The sequence below is a fragment of the Phragmites australis genome, chromosome 23, assembly GCF_958298935.1.
Source record: "Phragmites australis chromosome 23, lpPhrAust1.1, whole genome shotgun sequence".
In the NCBI taxonomy this organism is placed as follows: domain Eukaryota; kingdom Viridiplantae; phylum Streptophyta; class Magnoliopsida; order Poales; family Poaceae; genus Phragmites; species Phragmites australis.
This window is the reverse complement of record NC_084943.1, coordinates 2,134,130-2,154,509: the sequence shown is the minus strand read 5'-3', so window position 1 is coordinate 2,154,509 and position 20,380 is coordinate 2,134,130. Positions and strand designations below refer to the sequence as shown.

The following is a 20,380-nucleotide window of genomic DNA, read 5'->3' as shown; positions in this document are numbered from 1 at the left end:
GAATCATCAACTAATTATCTCTTTTAATTTTAAATAATAATCATTAATAATACACTAATCAACATGTACTAACGTGTATTAATGTTACTCTTGCCATAGTCATTACTAATTAACAATAAAATATGCTAGTTAACCATAATCATACTCTAAGTAGCTCATTAACGGCCACTATTTAGCACATTAACACTTACCAACTCTAATCGTATAGTAATATATATTAATTAGTAATACAACATACTAATATCACTAATTATTTTACTAATGAGCATGATTAGCAAATATGGATGGCTTCGTCCTACCCTTTTGGAGGGATGGTTTCATTCAGCATATTCAGAGAATATTCCTTAGGAGGAATGGTCCTATCCCTGTTGATCCCGAACCAAACACCATAAAAATAGGTATCGCCCCCTCCCATCCCACCTCATCCCTTGAACCAAACACACCCATAATCTCTCCATGTTCCCTCACGACGCTCACCTCTCCCTGTTCTTCCTCACGGGAGTAGCAAAAATGCAAGCCATCTCTTCCTTCTACAGAACAGCAGCTCTACAAGAAACCATGCCATCAACTCAACGTATCTCACTTCGCTTCCTCACCTTTGAACCACATCAGAGCAGCAGCGCACTCCACCTCAAACGCAACAGAACAGTAGCAGGGAGATGCCGCCAGTCACCACTGCGCCCCCTCTCCTCAATCAGGGCAGAGCTGCTGAGATCCCTCCACCATGGGTGCCGTGCTTGACGGTTGTAGCTTGCGCCCGAACCCCCTATGCCGAGTGAGACCGCGCCGGTGCGCGCCGCCGCGAACGGCCACCGTCCGAAGTGCGCGTCTCTGCTGGCGCGTCGCTCTACCGCATGCCACACCTCCTCGTGAAGCCAGCCAGACCGCCAGCTCGGCTTGGCAATTGCTTGTGGCCGCGAATCGAGGGACAACATCCTCGTTGGCCAAGAACTTCGGCGCTACGGATCTACTCCACTGGTGGATTTCCTCGACCACGTACAACGGTGGACTTAGTATTTTTAACTTGAATGTACATACCTGTCACGTTCGGGTGCATAGCCACGTGTACCCCGTCTCGCTCATGCCTGCCCGGCTTAGCTTGAGCCCGTGTTGCCGTCGTCATTGCCCTCCAGGCTTGAGCCTGTACCCTTGTCCACGCCATCGCGACTCCCGCCTCGCCCGTGCTCGCGCTGCCACCACCGCCGCTGCCGCCCTCCATCTCAGGAACATGGTTGTCACACAGTCACATATACGGTCTCAGCCTCTCAGGAATTGACGCACTTATGCACACGATCGTCACTCGTGCCTCGAGGGTGTTTGGGCCGTGTGGGCATTGGGTCGTGAGTTGTGGCCGCGTCAACGCCGGTCATGTCGTGGCAATATGAGGCTTGAATCGTTGTGGACCGCAATCACGAATCACACCTACAGAATATGACATTAGTTAAGTGTTCGTATGTTGCAACGAAAACACAAATATTGAACTCGATAACATCAAGCATAAACTTATGATATGGAAAGATAGATGCGCCATGAGAGCGCCGCTGAATGAATACGTTGGGAGCGATACCGTAGTTTGATTTCAGATAGGATCTAAAAAAGGAATATGAGATTATCTGCTAATTTTTCTCCTAATTTTTTTAATTATTTTCATTAGTAAAACAAGCTCTATATCCGTACTGGGTAACGAGGCAGGGAGGCTAGAGAACGATAGTAGATAGTAAAAGTGGGTAATTTGTAAAATTTTTAGGTTTTTATTAGATAGGATGAGAGTAGGGAGAAGAAGTAACACAGTAACTAACTCGTTTTTTATATAGTTGATCTATAGAAATAAATTTACACAAAATTTTAGTATACTTACGCCCTTGTTAGGGAAAGGATGCAGGCAGATCCCCGGGTGTGCCCAAGCAAAAAAAAAAACGAAAATTAGTTTAGGTATAGTCATAGTTTAAAGTAAAAAAATAGCAAACATTACAAAGGGGCACACATATATATGTGGGCTACAACTTCTGCTGGCTGCCACACGCACCAACCAGGCCCATGAGGCCATGCGCCCATGCCCCAACCGCACAGCAGCCCAAGTGGCTATCTGCAGATCGCTTGAAGCTTCGTGTTGTCCTGCTCCCTCGATCCTCCTTTCTCGGCTCGACACACGCATGCAGCAAGCTCGCGAGAGCGGTGCGGCAAGGTTTGCAGCGCTAGCCCTAGCGTCAGTATGAGCGCATGGCTGGTCGACTGCAGGACAAGGGCGCAAGCTACTAGCAGCCGACAGGCGACGTGCAAGGATGCCGCTGGCCAACGCAATCACGCAGGTATTCCGTCCGGCCCTGGCCCTCTTCCTCAGCTCCTTACTATATATGACAACTATTTACAACCTTTGATTAACGTGGTTGCTCAATAATGAGACAATTTGTGGTCTTGTAGTTTGCTAAGCACAGTAAACTACAATATCATTTCACTAAATCAATAAAAAAAAGAGAAGCTGCCAACAAATCATGGGATCTCAAATGAACAAAAGTAAATGATGGGCTCTCAATTACCGTCAAAGGGATGCAGCTAAAAGAAAGGCTTGCCAGATTAATCAGAAACTACTGAATGCCATTAGACTGTAATAGTCTGACTGCAAATACAGGTGATTTCATATTTTTCGAGTAGATAGAATATATTATACAAAATGTAAGAAGCAGTTATATTGGACATACCTGGTAGGCGGATCATAAGCATTAGTCATCTTAGCCATGCTAGTCCGGCACCCACCCTGTAGTGTCAGACCACCCACGAACGAAAAGCCAGCTTACAATCCCCATTTTACAAACCAAATTAGTAAGTAAAATTAGCATCTCAAAACCAAACAATACCAAGGTGGCGCACTCCTCAGTGAGTCCTGGCCCTGCAGCAGCGTGAATCCCAGGACTGCTATGATCTTCGTCCAAGTTCTGCACAACCATACGGACCATTAGCATCTTAATATGCAACATTCGGAGCTAGAACAGACCAGTCGCGAAGAGGATTCCGACCTCATTGGTGGATAAGTTATAAGCATTGATTGCTGACCTCCGAGCACCCTTGATGTTACCGACATGGAACCTGCACTCTGCTGCATCCTTCGCTTTGAGGGCTTCGTCCATGGCGTCACGGGTACTCGGATCTGCACTTATCTTTGCCTTCAGATCAGCAGTCAGTTGGTCTTGAGCAGGAGCCAAAGAGCCCAAGACCAACCACCATGCACAAACTTAATATACTCTTTGCATCATCTAAATCCAGAAGTCATGCGATGTTCAGCACCACAACCTGCAAGAAAAGTGGCAATGTCAGGAATGTCGAAGAATAGACAACGAAATATGTGCATAGGTTGTCAGTGGCTTCAGTTAATATAATTGTAATGGTTGTTCTCCTTGCACGATCTCTTTATCCGAAGCCAAATCCCACTGGCTAGGTCGAGCCAGACCTGTATCAGACTCGTTTATCTCTGGGATTTAATAGGGAGCAAATGACTCAGGTAAGAAAATTCAAAAGTGTAACCCTTCTAACATCCAAACAAGCTGATAAACTGCACAAGACTATGAAATATAATAGAAAACTGCAGACATGAGTTAAGGTCGTGATAGCTGGTTCATCCAACTAAGCTATTGAGAAAAGGTCAAATATAATAAAATTCTCACTCACCACAAAGGTTACTGATCTTCTTGGCCATTTCCTTCATCTCCTTCTCCACATTCTTAATGCAGGTCGAGTATGGCCCAAGCACCTGCAGCAACAGCCAGCCAACAAATATTTACAAACATCAGCAGTTTCTGCCACAAGCAAATCATCTCAAATTACACATACAGAGTAACCTAAAGCAGATAAAAGCACGAGTCCTTCACAGAAAGCAGGGAAATCAAAACCCTAGATCCAACAAATCGGAGAGAGGAGATCCAAACGGGGGTTGAGGCACGCACGTAGGTCTTGAGGAGCGCAAGAAAAATTTATGGTAACAAAAATTTATCGAAGGTTAACCATAAATAGGATTATTGAATTTATCAGAATTCTATCGGTGAATGATAAAAAATTTTAGATAAATTTTTTAAAAAAGTACTCAATTTCTCTAAATAATCACATAGATAGTATCCAAACCATTAGATATAAAAAATAGCATATAAATGAATTAGGATTGGAGGGGTGGTCTGGTGGGCTACGGCCATACGAGCCGATGTTTTGTTGCTCGCGTGTTGGATCCGGGAATCAAAATGCATCAAATTCAAAAATTATCAAAATTTATAGCCGATAAGTAAATTTACCGATCCCGCCGATTAACAGGATTATCAGGTTTATCGATTTTTTTGGGCAATAAATTTTTCACAGTGAGGGGCACACGCCACGACGTGCGGGGGCCGAGGGAGGTCTCGCCGAACTCGATGGACCAGTGGCGGTACGGGGGTGGTGAGGACGAGGTGCTGGCGCCACCGTCGGTTTGGGTGAGATCGGGGCACCATGGGAAGGAAGGGTGTGGATGTGCAAACATGGAAGCGGAGGCATGGACGGGGCGGACACTGGCGGCGGCTTTGTGACGAGATTGTAACGAGAGCGGGATTCCCAAATGCGGTGCACCGTAGGGCGATGGGCGAGCATGTAAATTGACTGAGATTTCCAAATTAGCATAACAAGCGGGGAAGGAATATAAGGATAGGGGATGTGGCAGAATATTTGATTATGGATAATTTGATGATGTAAAATATATGGTGAACATCGTCCGATTTTATCTTAACTAGTGTATTTTATATAGGAGTATCGCGTTCTAAGCCATGCTCCTCTTCGTTTGCTCTCTGGACCTGGACGAGCAGAGCCGCGAGTCCACCAGGGGACGTTGCTAGGACCTGTCGCTGCCATGGACGGCTCTGTCTTCCTCAACCGCGACCACAGCTCTCCCCCCTTTTCCGCTCTCGGTGAGGCACCACGTACCACTCCTTCTCTAGCTTGCTCACCTAGAGTCCCTGTCACACTCGCGCACACATGGGCACTTAGTTTTCTATTCGCGCGGGGACTGTTGCACGCCGCTGTTCGTTCCGGCCGACCAAAGGACCTCCACGCTCTAGCAGCACACCGGTCGTCTCGCGGAACCGACGCCACCATCGTGTTCGCCATAACCTCAACGACCCATTTTGCTAGTCTCCCGGGCGCCATGACCGTTGCTGCGCCGCCGGCTTGAGCTCGCCAACCTGCAGATAGAACTCGAGCTCCTGATTGAAGCCAGGAAGAAGGCCATACGTACCGTTCCTTAACTGAAACACAGGGAGATCAACCTGTAGGTTCAGGCCCAGCAGCTCACACGGCCCAATAAGGATCCCTGACCGAGCCCAGCAGGATCCAACCCGAATCAGCCCATAGCTCCTAGTGTTTTCCCCTGTTCTTAGTACAGCCCGAAGGCACTTTTGGCCCTTTTAAAACTCCAACCAGGTTTTCTCTTTTCTTTTTAATATGGGCTAAGTTTACGGTTGGACTTTGGACCTTCGGCTCAGTAGACTATCAGACCCAATCCAACCCAGTCCAAGCCCAGATCAATGTAATCCTTGTCTTTTCGAATTAGTTTAAATCAAGGAATATTCTCTCCCCTGATCTTTTCCCGAATTAATCCCACATTAATATTCCGGAGCCCGTATCTTCTCTGTAATAGCTCCAATTCCGACGATTCTTTCGTCTAAAATTGAGATCTACTCCCGATCCAATCCCTAATCTTAGAAACTCCCTTAGTTATTCGTTCCGCTTTGTAGTACTCTAGAGCTAGCCCTTTTGTCTAGTTTGCGGCCATGATACCGCCAGCTCCTTGACCAAAGTGACGCTAGCTCCCGTCGCGCAGTCATAACAATGTCATCATCACTATCTTTATTCGTTCACCGCCAACCACGGCCGAAATCCTTCCAATCCAAACACCAATTTTGCGGAACTTTTCATTGTGCGAACACGTAGTTTGGCCCTGTTCGAGCGTCGCCTACGTCGAACGACCTCTCATCGTTCGACCATAGCGTCCTACCAACCGCAGCTTGCCAATTATCCCTATTCACACGTCACCTAGCCCGCTCAGCACTCAGCAGACCAACCTGTAGCTAAGGTCTACTAACCAAAACCCGATAACCGATTTCGGCTCGCGCGACCTGTGAATCCATTTGAGCTTAGTACCATTTTGGCCCAATGGTAACCTAGCCTTTCCAACTCTGACGGGCTAGTTAGCCCACCTGGCAGTGGGTGTCGTCAGTCAGCCAACCGTTCCGATGACCGAGTCATCGAGGCCTGTTCGTCAATTCCACCATCATCTGAATAATCTTTCCCAACTTCTAGAATCGATCTAGAGAACATTCTCGGGGAATTTCTACTCCATCTGTCCACAAGTAATCCTTCGAGCGATCTTCCGCGAGCCATAAACCCTTCGACTAATCTCCGATTCCAGTAATTCCTTTGCCCAAATACGTCTAGAACCTTAACCAATCCAATCTATCCATTAGTTATAGTTGGTACTTCCCAGAGCCTGTTTTAATTCTTTTCGATTCGAGTAGCTTCACCATTAGATGTAGTTAACCCTTAGGCCAAACAAATTTAAGGTAGGTTAACTTGGTTAATCTAGATTTAGCCTCTAGACATGATCTTAGTAGGATATGAAGATGGCTTAGTTGGTAATTAGTTACCTAGCAACTAGAGATCGACTTTAGGCAACATGCGGTAACAACCTTGATTAGAAGGAATAACCCTAGTTCTTAGTGTTAAACCGGCTCGCATACACTCACCGACTCATAGTGAACCCTAGTATATACCGTGCCTAGCCCTCCTACTTCGGTAATCTAGTTAGCTTTGTATTAGCCTGTTCCTTAGTTGTCTTTTATTTGCCGACAATAGATTGCGTAATATAGAAGATGGAACTCGGGGAAGCGATTGGAAAGAAAGGAGTCGAAGAGCAAGACCTGCCCAGCAAGAAGCTCGGATTACGAGAACAGTCAACAAAAGGAATATCCGCAAGAAGGCAAGTCCTATCTCCTTAATCATTTTGAGCCCATGTTTTGCAATAATCTAATTGATCAACTTAAAACATGACTTATTATCACATGTGCTATGTATTGTTCTATTTTCAACTGCTTGCAGTAGTTAAATCCTATCAAATAATTGACATGCCTTTAATGTCTTATCCAGAATACACATAACCCAAAGATTTACTTGTCGTTATCTCTGTTAACGTCGGACGACACCTTGATATCTAGCATGCTTAGAATATAATACATCTCTTCGGAGATGTTGCTATGGAATACATCTCTTCGGAGATGTCGCTTCACTATTTATCAATTAAACTCATATGCCATGAATCTTTGGTGTTTGTGAAATCCTTGTTAGAGTGTGGGATATAGCGAGTGGTGTGTAAAATGGGTGAAAATGATTTTGGAGAGGGCAGGTAGAATAATCCTTCCGTGAGGATGCTCATGTGGGCTTGAGTTACCTGGTGGTATTCGTTGCCAACTGAAGATGCTTGCCTCGGTCATATATGTACTAAATCATGGGCTGTCATGCTAAGCCACTACAGTGCAACCATGTGTTCTGTATGGGCAGGACTTGACTTTTCTTTCTCCTAACCGAGCTGGGCATCCTAATAGGAGAGCTCAATGAGCAACGAGGACGCAAGTAACTATTTGGCCCTCTGCTTGGGTGTTGCAGGACCGGCAAAAGCTAGCCTAAAGGGATCTGGCATCAGGTACGAGGCCTTTGATACTTGATGTGTCTCGTAGAAAAGCCTGGCAAGGAAAGGTGATTGAAGTGTTTCAGTATGATTCGCTCCTTCACTTGCAACGGATGGAGGCTGAGCATATCACGTGGGTATAGCATAAATCTATTCGAATAGTCGTGTCCACGGTTATGTATATGCAAAGCATTGACCTCACCTGGTTAGACTCGGGGTGCGTGTGCATCTTTAATGAGTAAATGTGTGGACTAGATGTCCGTATGATGAGGTTGTTGGCTTGATCCGCCAGGAGCTGTATGGTACTAGAGGTACACCAGACACAATTATTAGCACATCATCAGCTCGAGCATTGGATTGATGAAGCTGCAGGTCAGCTATGGCCTTACTTGAGCAATTCAGTATGTTCTGGAAGATCTAGGCAACAAGCTTGGAGCGTTCATTAGCCTGCAGCGCTGGCAAGACGATGGCTCGTAGCTGCGTCACAAAAGACTGCTCCCTAGCGATCTCCTTCATCGCCGACTGGTGGTCGCAGGCAAGAGAGGGGTGATCAGAAGGTGAAGATTGAGGAAGACAATATATGTTTTTTTAGATAGTGGAAAGAGTTTCGGCTTTTTGTATCCTTCCATACATACAGCCTTAATTCATTATTACATCATTGTTTCATCATAAAGGAAACAAGGGAGGAAAACATAACATCAACCACATAGTCTATGATTAAACAACCACCCATTCTTGGCGAAGATTTGCATGGCCACCACCTCCAAAGAGTGACATGCCCTCATAATATCTTTCCTTTGTGTTTCCTTTTGTAGCAGCCTCTAGAACTGTAACTAATAGGTTCCTTTGAAAATTTCTTGCATCAAAGTCGTAGAGGTTTTTTTTGTTAAGGACAATATCATTTCGACATAGCCATATAGACCAAAATATGGCCACCGCCCCTACTAGAACTTGGGAATTAGAATTAGCTCCCCTTTTTCTAAGCCAATTCCCCATTATATGGCCCATACTATTAGGTTTTTGAATTCCCAAGGCAATAGAGATTATTTTCCAAATGGACCTAGTGAAATGACACTCAAAGAACAAATGATGTATGCTTTCCTTGTGGTTGCAAAAACAACATTTTAAACTACTATTCCAATTTCTTTTGGCCAAATTATCTTTGATCAAAATGACACTTTTACATAAATACCACAAGAAAACCTTCATCTTGAGCGGGAGCTTAAGATTCCATAGACCTCTTGCAGGGACATATATGGGTTGTGTTATCATTTTTTTGTACATGGAACGGACCGAAAAATTTGAATTCGAATGCAAACCCCCATTTAAATATGTCTCATCCACTGCATAATTGAACATGAACTAACTTGGACACCATATTTTGCCAAGCAATTTGTTTATCCCCAATAATTGGTCTACGAAACGAGAGATTTAACGGTATGGATCTCATGACCTCCGCCACTAAGCTTTGTTTTCTTCTAACCACGTTATATAATGACGGATATTGTTCTCTCAAAGTAGCATTACCCAACTAGGTGTCATTCCAGAATCTAGTCTGGCTGCCATCCTTAATCTGGAATTTGTAGCATTACCCAACTAGGTGTCATTTGAGGAATTTGTGTTTCAACTTCATGAGTCCAGACCAGAAATGAGAGTCTCCTAGTTTCCCCTCAACCTGTGTGAGAGATTTGCCTCCAAGGTATTTATTTCTGAGCAAATATTGCCAAACTCCATCCTCATTAAGTAGTCTAAAAAGTCACTTGCTAAGGAGGCAAATATTCAAAACCGAGAGATTATAATTCCTAATCCACCCCGGTCTTTTGGTTGGCAAATTTTGTCCCATCTAGCTAGCCGGTACTTCTTTTTATGGCTATCCCTTTGCCAAAAAAATCTGGATCGAAGATAATCCAGTCTTTTTAGAACACCCCAGGGGGCTTCAAATAAGGACATCATGAAAACGGGAAGACAACTTAGTGCTGAGTTAAGAAGCACTAATCGGCCTCCAACAGACATAAGCTTCCCCTTCCAACTGCTCAGTTTCCTTTCAAACTTTTCTTCAATCTCCTTCCAATCACTATTCCTTAGCTTCCTGTGAATCATCGGAATACCAAGATATCTGAAGGGCAAAGAACCGATATCACAACCAGATAATTGTGCATACTGGTCTTCACATAATTTTGTCACCCCATAGCAAAAGATCTCACTTTTGTGAAAGTTAATCTTAAGCCCAGAAAGTTGTTCGAACACACATAGCAAGAGTTTCATATTTTTTTTCTTGCTCAAGGTTATGATTCATGAAAATAATGGTAGATAAACCATCATCTGCATATTGCAGAATAGATAAACCATCATCTATTAGGTATGGAACAACTCCGGTGATTTGTCCATCCTTTTTTGCTCTCGATATTAATACTGCAAGTATATTAGCTACAATATTGAAAAGGATGGGCGAAAGCGGGTCTCCTTGCCGTAGTCCTTTTTGTATATGAAAATAAGGGCCAATATCATTATTAACTTTAATTCCTACATGGCCCCCAGACACAAAGCATTGAATCCAATCACACCATTATGTTGAAAATCCTTTCATTCTTAATGTCTACTGGAGGAAGGGCCATTTAATCTTGTCATATGCTTTCTTGAAATCAGTTTTCAAGATCACACCATTTTATTTTTTCCTATGCAACTCATGAATAGTTTTGTGAAGTATTATCACTCATTCCATTATGTTTCGACCAGACATGAATGCAGTTTGTGAGGGGCTTATTACTTTTTCAGCAACTATCCCAATCCGATTTGTGGCAACTTTTGTGAAAATTTTAAAGCTGACATTAAGTAGACAAATCGGTTGATATTCTTGAATTCTCAGTGCACTACTCTTTTTAGGAATCAGGGTAATGACACCGAAGTTTAAGCTGAAAATAGATAAATGCCCTTGGTGAAAGTCATTGAATAAAGCCATGAGATCATATTTGATGACTTCCCAAAACACCTGGTAGAATTCAGCAGGAAAGCCATTAGAGCTTGGAGCTTTATTATGCTCCATTTGGAAAAATTACCCTCTTTACCTCCTCCTCTACAAAAGGAGCGGTAAGGATCTCATTTTTCACTTTCACTAACTTGAGGAATATCACTGATTAATGATTCATCCAACGTAAAATTATTATGCTCCGGTTTGCCAAAAAGACCTTTATAATATTTTGTGATGTATTTCTTAATATTGACCTCTCCAATTACTGGACCATCATCCTATTCCAATTTCTATATTCTCGTCTTTCTATTTTTTCCATTGGCCACTAGCTGGAAATACTTGGTTTTATTATCCCCCTCCAGTAGGTCTTTGACCTTAGCTCTTTGGTACCATTTGAGCTCTTCTTCTCTTAGCAAATGAGCTAACATTTTGTTAAGGTAATGCTTCAATGCTATCTTATTAGGTGTTAAAGCATTATTTTTTGCCCTTTTATCCAGCTCATCTATCATTATGTTGAGTTGTTGTTTTTCTTTCTTGAGAATGCCAGCATTATGTTTGGCCCAACCTCTCAAGTACTGTCGTAGAGATCTGATTTTGTTTTGCCATCTTTCAATGGCATTCTTCCCTCTATTCTCATTATGCCATACATTGGTCACCATTTCAACAAAACCTTCGCGAATCAACCAGCCTAATTTGAATTTGAATATGGGTTGTGTACCATAGTAGACATTATCCCTAGTACTGAGCAAAGGGGGGGGGGGGTCAGATCGGGACCGATCGAGTGCCTCGACCTTGACCTTTTGGTATTTGGATTCCCACTCAGTGCTCATGAGAACTCTATCAAGTTTCTCAAAGGTTGGTGGATCCAGATCATTTGCCCATGTATATTGTCTTCCAATCATATCAATCTCTCGTAAGTCCAATGTATCGATTATTGCATTGAATAAACGGGGTCATCGAGGATCAAAATTATCATTATATTTATCCTCCGGTCGTTTCATAATGTTGAAATCCCCCCTATGATCATTGGGCTAAATTCCAAACTGCAAACATGAGCCATTTTAGTGAGAAATTCTGCTTTAAATTCCTCTTGGGCCGGTCCATAGACTGTGTATAATGCACAAGTGAAACCATCTTCTCTGTTCTTTAAGAGGAATTTAGAATAAAAATCCCTTTCAACTATGGAGCCAATGTCAAACACAGAAGCATTAACCCCAATAATCATTCCCCCCGATCTTCCTCGTGGTGTCATAACATGCCATAAGTAATCCAAACCACCACATAAGCGATTCAGGGTTCAAGCAGGAAAATTGCTTCGACCTGTTTCCATAATAGCGAGTAAATCGAGATGTTGTTCTTTTACTATATCCGAAATATAATTGTTTTTAGTCAAGTATCCTAGATCTCTGCTATTCCAAAAAATACCTTTCATCAGATATGTATTTTGGACAGAGTATTTGGCCTCTTAGATAGGCGAGGAGCCTTACCTTTGTTCTTAGAGGAGCTAGACTTTTTCTTTCTAGAAACCGTGTTTAGATTATCACAAACATGGTCCAAATCCTCATCATCAAGGACCTCGGTTAAATCATGACATATGTGTCTGAGGGTATCATCAAGTCCATCCATATCATCCTCGTCCTCAACGGTATAACGAACTGGTGTCTTGCTATGTTTTCTTGTTGTACCTCTAGAACTAGGTGTTTTGGATACCACATATAAACGATAAATCTCTATGTTTTTTTATAGAAATAATAGATTGCTTGATGGACCTATCATCTCTACCCATGGACACACCTAGGTTCTTAATGCTTGAAGTAACCACATCATTAGATAAAAAAAGGAAAGACAAATTTTGTGTACCTCCATCAAGGTTGCGCTTTGCTGCAATTCGCTTCTCATTGATCATCGAGTCCTCATCTCCCAGAGCTAGTAGCCTTAGTGGGGCGCCTTGCAACCATGTTTGCCCCCGGGACTTTGAATAGATCCCCTTGAGCCACCCCTTCCTGAGCTGTCGTCCCGCCTATGGCATAAATCTTCTCGAAACCATCGACCATTGGAAGAGCCACCAAAGCCTCAATCATCTCAATATTTTTCATATTAGCCTTCACTCCATTTTGCTTGCAAAGATGCTGCAGTTGTTGTCTTGAGAAAGTAGACAAAATAGTTTTCTTGTGATTATTGTCAGCATAAATGAAAGATGAAGCAGGAGTAATAGCCTCACCCGTGCCATCAGCCGCAGTCTTCACCACCTGTAAGACAACGTCAATGTGCACTGTCAGCATGTTCTGGACCACTGCAAGGCTAGCCTGTTCATCTGTCGTCTCGGTAGCGGCCACATCGACCGCTTCTAGCTCGACGCCATTTGGCAACACCCCGACCTCCGCCGGCTTGTGAGTGGATTCAACATCGTGAACGCCCCATGCTATCGGCGCTAAAGTATCTGCATCCACAACAATAGCATTCATCGGTTCACCTTCATCTGCCATTACCAGTAGCTTGCGCTGAGTGCTAGAGGTGTTCGATGTCCCATCCATCACCTGAGCATCAAGGTGGACAGGGAGCATCGCTACGTCGGATTTCGCCACCATGCCTGACGCGGCCACATCCAGCACAGCACCAGACAGCTACTCACGTGGCGGCACCATACCTTCTGGAGTCCAGTGATCAATTGAAATCGGACACTCCGGTACACACTCCGGAGTATCCGACACCCTGGGTTCCAGAGGCACCGAACACTCTGGTACACACCGAGCGGCATTAGACGTAACCACCATGTCGCACGTGGCCACCCCTTGCACGGCATTCGGGACACCAGAGGCCACCTCCTCGCCGGTGATGAGTGCACCCACCACGTCACACGCAGCACCGGACACCATAGCACCACGTGCGGCCCCAATGGCCGCTGCTGTTTCAGCCAGAACAACACCAGCATCAGAACCATGGCGCCTGGTGGTGACTTCATACCCATTGTCGTCTACACCTGCAGGCACAAGAAACTGTGGACACAATTTATTATCACCTATTGCACATTTAGCATCAGAGGCCACTTCCACCATTGATAGCCCTAGAGAGAAAATTGACGATGTCTCCTTGTCCTGCGAAACCAAAGAAAGATCAACAATGGTGATTCCCATTGTAGCCTCTAAAGTCTTCCTCTCATCCAGTGATGTGTCGTCCTCAGCAAGGACTTTGTCCGCTAATTCCGATAGGAGATTGTCCACAACCATTGTGATTGCATCATCAATCAATTCCATTACACTACCATCTTCTCTAACTGTAGTGTCCTCCATCTTAGCGTCTTGTTGTATAGAATTATCCCCCTGTGTATCACCAGAAGGAGTATCTTTTTCCTTGTTTGAGTCATTCTTAGGCTTTATGGAAGCTCTGTCTTCCATATCTTCATCTTCTCCATGTGGGTGTTCTTCCTCACCATTATCATTATTAAGATTATCTTACCACTTACCATCCTACAAGATCTTGTCAACCTTGAAAAAAATTTCATACACCCCATCGTCTACCACTATGTTCGTGGCTTCGGGAATGCCTTTAACATTCAAAACCATTACCAGAATGTGGACCACACCAATCCTCTTTGTGAATATCATATCCACTTTCTGGGTAGCCCCAAGAATGGTTCCAACAACCCACAACGGCAGGAATGATCTGATCTCAAAAGGAACCCCATACACATTAACCCACACCTTCTGCAAGTATTGGCGCGGTTCAACCTTGTGATCCCACTCATGGAAAGTCCTGACTCCCTCACCTTTGTCCATTCTGACCTCATGGATTGCCAACATTCGTTGTAATTCTACTTTGTTAATTAGTTTAAACTTATTAATTAGTTGCAAATTTCACCCCAAATTAAAAATGTTTATGATTAATCGGGCTAACTAAGATTAGGGAAATAGGTATATGAAGGTATATATATACCAATATGTACACATTCATATATATTAAAGGTACTAAGTTGAACAGGTGTTCCAAAATGCACCAGTATCAATTTCAAAATAGTCCCTGCATTGAATTGGTACATACACATTCATTTGAGGTTTTTATGGCTCTTTGTGTGGAGATTTGAAATTGAATGTCTCTCAATTTCAAATGTACTCTTAGATTCTATTCAGCTCAAATCCAATTCAAATTCAAATCCTTTGATTCAAATCATCTTAGAAAGCTCTAGATCCAAGTCTAAATCAAAGATCAAATATTCCAAATGGAGTTGATCATAATCCAAAGTTGAATCCAAATTCAAATACTCCATTTGAATTTATCCCAAAATTTTCTCTCTTTTCCTTTTTCCAATTTCTTCCCAGGCCAAATCTTTCTCCTCTCTCTTCTCCCTGGCGCGTCCCAGCTTTCCAGCCCAACCGGCCATCTCTTTCCCACCCGCGCACGCACCCAGACCAGCTGCGCCCCCGTACGCTCGCCTGCGCCCCGCGCACCTCGGCCGTCTGTGTATCAGCTATCCGACGCGTGCCCACGCGCCCTCTCCTTTCTCCTCCCTCCTCCACCTCACCGTGATGCCGGCCACCATTTTCCCTCTCCGAGAAATATCCTGACCAGCCTCCTCTTCTCCCGCTCACTCCTTTCTCTCTAGCTCTCTCTCTGCCCATGCCGCGTGACTTTCATGCCCCGCCCGCGCGTGGACGTTGCAGAGCGCCCACGCTGGGGGGAACGGGGTGGGTGCCACCCCACCGCCTCGCTGTTGCGCTGTCCATCGACGTTTGCGTGACGCCAGCGCGCTCGCTGCCTCTCTGTGCACCCCTTCCCCTCTATAAATAACCCGGACCCAGCCTCTCTCCTCCCCATTTTCCCTAATTCACCGCCACCGCGCCTATTCGCTCCACCGCAGCTCATCGTCGCTCCGCCAGCTGCCGTTCCTTTCTCGCTTCGAGCACGGTGAGTCTCCCCGGATCCCTTAGTGCCCCTCCTAGATAGCGTGCCATCAACCCTATGCTCTCTCTTGGCTGGTTGCCGTGCGCTGCCAGGTGTTTGTCTTCCACCGTGGTGCTTTCGCTCATCGCCGGCATGCTGGTGCTCCGTGTGTGTGGCCGGCCATCGTGTCGTGATACCTAGGGGCCTCAAACACCTTTTCTTTTCAGGTTGGCACCTCCTAGTGCAGGGGAGGTGCTGCCCATTTTTTCCCGCTCCATTGTCCCCTCTTCGGCCACCGTCTGGTATCGCTCTCACCGCTGGCCGCCGACATTGAGCCCACCACCGAGTCTGTTGTGTTGTGTAGATCCCCGGTGTGGAATTCCCGTTGCGAAACCCTAGCTGGAACGCATCGCCGGCGAGCCTTATGGTGACCTCCGTGGCAATCCCTCGTCGCTGCTGTTCTCTCCCCCTTCTCCGACGCGTGCCCGCGTGCGTGCGTGGACGGGCTCGCCCGCGCACCACTCGGCCTGGCCTATAGGCCTGGCTCGGCCCAATAGTGGCTGGCCTGCCAGACTGGCCCAACCGCCCATAGGCCGTGCCCCCATGGGTGGCCTAGCTCCTGTAACCCGCTAAGCCGCTCAGCCGAAACACGAGCGGGCCAGTATTATGCGGCCCAGTACTGTGTAGCCCAAATCACAGCCCAATTCGATCTCATCTCTGCCCACATGTACTGTTCATGTGGGCCCATGCTACTATTCAATGGGTCCCACCTATAAATAGTGTTATTTAGTAAATTCCCGATTTAAATCTAGATTGAATCTTCTAGGAGTCATGACTTCTCCATTTTGGCTCCGATTTTAGCGATTCTTTTACCAAAATTAATCTAAATTCGAGATCTACCTATCTATCATAATGTGATATCCATTAGGGCTCATTTGGCTTTCTCTTTGGTGTTATTTGATTCTTCTCTAGTATAGCTCGCTGTTGATCGTAGTTGTAATTGCAGAAAAGCACGAGTTATGCGAGTTCTGCGCGGGAAGTATCAGAAGCGAAGAGGGTCCTAATTTCAACCAAGAATTTGTGGAAAACTCTAGAGAAGGCAAGTCCTATCTCCTTGATCATATTGAATCTATGTTTTCAGATAATTCACATGATCAACTAAAACTTGACTTATTATCGCATGTGCTATGTATCGCGATATTACAAACTACTTATGGTAGTTACTCCGATCAAACACTTGTCAAGCCTTAAATATCATCATCCAGAATACATATCACCCTAGGTTTACATATCATTATCAATATTAATGTCGTACGACGTCATGATATCTAGCATGCTTAGGATTGAATATGTCTCCTCGGAGACGTCGCTTTTGGAAATACGTAACTTCGGATATATCGCTTTATCATTATCAATGTTAACTCATATACCATGAATCATTGACGGTTGCAAATTCCTTGTTGGTTGTGAAATCCTTGATATCATGTGGGATAAGGAGAGTGATGTGTAAAAATGGGTGAAAACTGTTTTAGCGTTGGCAGGTAGAGTGGTCCTCCGGGAGGATGCTCTTTAGGGCTTGAGTTACCTGGTGGTATTCATTGCCAATGAAGATGCTTGGCCCAGCCGCTTAACGACCGAGTCATTGCATCGTCTGGCCTAGCCACCCCGTGTAACCACGTGTTCTGAATGGGCAAGACTTGACTTTTCTTTCATCGGAATGAGTTGGGCATCATACTAGGAGGCTGAGAGCAGCGAGCAGTTAAGTGACCATCTGTCCTCTATTTGAAGGTTACTAATACCGGCCTAGGCTTAAAAAGGAGACTGGCCTTCAGTATATGGACTTTGACGCTTTGGGGTAAATCTAGTAGAAAAGCCCGACAAGAAAGGTGATTGGAGTGTCTCGGTATGATTCACTCCTCCGCTTGCAACAGTTGGAGGCTGAGCATATCGTGCGAGTACAGTATACAACTTCTGTAGAGTGTAAACCTATTCGAATAGTCGTGTCCACGGTTATGGACATGCGAAGCATGACCCCATTTGACTAGTCTCTGGGTGCATGTGTCTTGATGAGTGTGTGTACTAGATGTCCATATGATGAAGTTCTTGGCTCAATTCGCCAGAAGTTGTGTGGTAATAGAGGTACACCAGATGTGATAATAGAGACTGTAGAGTAAGGTATAGCCCCTCCCAGAACCCAAAAAACCCCAGATACAACTTGTTACCTTGTTTTGAACTATTTAAACTATTTTGAAGTCTTTAGTAGATGACACAATTGAATACCTGCATAAAATTGCTTTATGCTAAAAACCAAAACCGTAAAGCCTTGCCCTTGAATTACCCTATTATACATCTATCAACATTTTGAAGTAGTATAGAGCTTGCTGAGTACCTTCTGTACTCACTCTTGCTGTCATCCAGATGAGAAAGCCTATGTCGACTTCGCCGGAAGTAAAGCCAGGGATGAAGAGTAGTCCAAAGAGTAGTGTTCCCACCCTCGCTGTTTGTGGCTTAGGCTTTTACTTTTCGCTGTGTTTTATTGGCCGTTAGGCCAGGTTTGTAATATACCATATAGTTTGTAACCTTTTGTACTCAGAACCTTAATATTTATGTACGAAGTTTGGTTGTGATACTATAATTGTTATACTGTGCGTATCAGCTACTTAATCCAGGGACTGATACATGAAGTACAGGAGACCGGAGAACGGGGGTCTTACAGGAGTGGTATCAGAGCCATACTTGGCTGTAGGACGTGACCTTAGGATAGAATTGCTAGTGTCTGTTTATTTTCAAAAAAACTATGTTATCAAAACTGCTTCAGTACTTACCTTCTATCTTGTTACCTTTGAAAACATATTATGCTAGTTATAAGTTGTCCCTTTTTTCCCAGCAGATGGAAGATGAAGACTGGAACACAGTGCGATGTCTATGAGTGAAGGGCTTTCTCAACTTGTTGTGGGAAGCTTGTTGTCGACTGGGATATACCCGACGCCCAGAGTACACCGGATGTGAGTATGACGAGAATGGATCCTAGAAGTGCAAGGTTTTGCTGCAGATCTTTGACTGTCCAAGATACCCCAGCTGGCGACCGTGGCACGTCAGTACCACTGGAGTACGGTACCCTGACACGTACCAATTGGTTGCCTACAAAGCACTTTAGCACCTATGTAGGAGACGTGTCAAGGAGGTGGCACACACTCCATGAGGCACTTTCCAGCTGTTGCTGGCCCGTGAGTTGCTTTGTGTGCACGCCAAACTGCCATGGAGGATGCAGGACAGGAAGAAGAGGAGGATGACACCATCGTGGCTTTCACAGCACAATACCTTCACGCCTTGGAGCACATGCACAATGAGACCTATCAGCTATTCCAGGCTAGTCAGCAGAGGGTAGAGGAGTCAGAGACATGGGAGAGAGCTCTCCGTGTGATGCTAGATCAGATCAAAGTACAGGCTGCAACCACTGAAGACACCGTGGTAAGGAACCGCGAAGGATGGCAGAGGGCGGTAAGGACGCATCATAGGGATCTTAATAGACAGAATGTCATGAATGGCTCCCAAGTCAAAACAACTGTCAGGAAGAGTACCTTCACACTACCCGTTAGTCGAACCCAACACATCATCCTTTCAGGTGTACCTCTCCTATCAGCAAATATAGCAGCAGCTATAGCACATGGCAAGATTGACCCCTCGCCAGTTCCAGCAGCCAGTGGAGGTATAATGACCGCTGAGCCGATTCAGGAGAGGTATAATGACCGCCGAGCCGATTTAGGATGGAGATATGGTGATACCAACCGATGACTCAGGGGAGGAGGACCCTAGCGAGCGTGAGCTCGTTAGTGACCATGACAGCGACGTCGATAGGATCTTCGACCCTACTTCCACCCCGACACCAGCAGGGACCCACTCACCTGCTGAGTTAGCCGCTGGCAACACCGCTGACAGGTCCACAGATGATGCATGAGGACGATGCATCGCAGCTAGTTAGCAGTAGGAGTAGATCCTTTTGTAGTTTTTGTTGTCGATAGCCCTGTAGTCAGATGCTCTGTGAGCATGCTTTTGTCATTGTAGATCAAAAAAAATTGTACTAGTGACCTAGTGGAGATAGTCCTAGGTTTGTTTAATGCATGTTGCTTGTACTCTTGTATGGTGTTGGTTCTTGTTTGTATCTTGATTGTGTGATTTGCAAGGCTGTCCTTGCTCTTACCTTGATTGCCCTAATCCTGCAAGCTTTATCTCAGCTATTGCTTCCTCTCTTATCTTCAGAAAATAGATGGAATCATCTAGGCAGTTCTCACACCTTCGGCAACAACGTCATATCGTGCCTATCAATGAAGCCCTCAAGATGGGATCTGAAGCAGGAAGTACAATAAGGTCTCGAGGAAGGGCCACTGCGGGCCAAGGTAGAAGAAGAGACAGGGTTGCCAACTCTCAGCCCAGTCAAGAAGTCCACCAAAGCCACCATAACAGTTAAGAGACCCCACTGCCCCCATCACTAGAGAATGATCTGGTGGCAGTGATGGCCACTCAAACCTGCCTACTGGAGGCCATAGCTCAGGCAGGAAACAACAACCAAGGTTATGGATCTCAGAATAAGATGTCAGAGTTTATGAGGATCAAACCTCCAACTTTTGACAGTACCGACAACCCCTTAGAAGCTGATGACTGGCTCAGGGGAATCACTAGGAAGCTCAAGGTCCTAAATTGTGAGGGCCGAGACAGGATGAATCTCGCCGCCCATCAACTCTCCAGAACAGCAGCAGAATGGTGGGAGAACTACTGCAAAGCACACTACGTGAAAAACAGACAAAGGAGACACGAAATTAGTGATGGGTCGTAACATGACC

The 20,380-nt window shown here is 45.0% G+C and overlaps 1 long non-coding RNA gene across 3 annotated transcripts; it reads right to left on the bottom strand.

Annotated features, from left to right (window-relative positions):
- Positions 1-2,388: 2,388 nt before the first annotated feature.
- LOC133906556 (uncharacterized) lies at positions 2,389-3,958 on the bottom strand. Of its 3 annotated transcripts, none has more exons than XR_009907811.1 (5): positions 3,939-3,958; positions 3,664-3,745; positions 3,015-3,288; positions 2,856-2,933; positions 2,389-2,755 (listed from the first exon to the last, which is right to left on the bottom strand). It is a non-coding gene; the product is annotated as an uncharacterized LOC133906556 (long non-coding RNA). The 3 variants fall into 3 exon arrangements; XR_009907810.1 differs by having other exon boundaries at positions 3,834-3,946; XR_009907809.1 differs by having other exon boundaries at positions 3,664-3,950.
- Between the last annotated feature and the right edge of the window lie 16,422 nt (positions 3,959-20,380).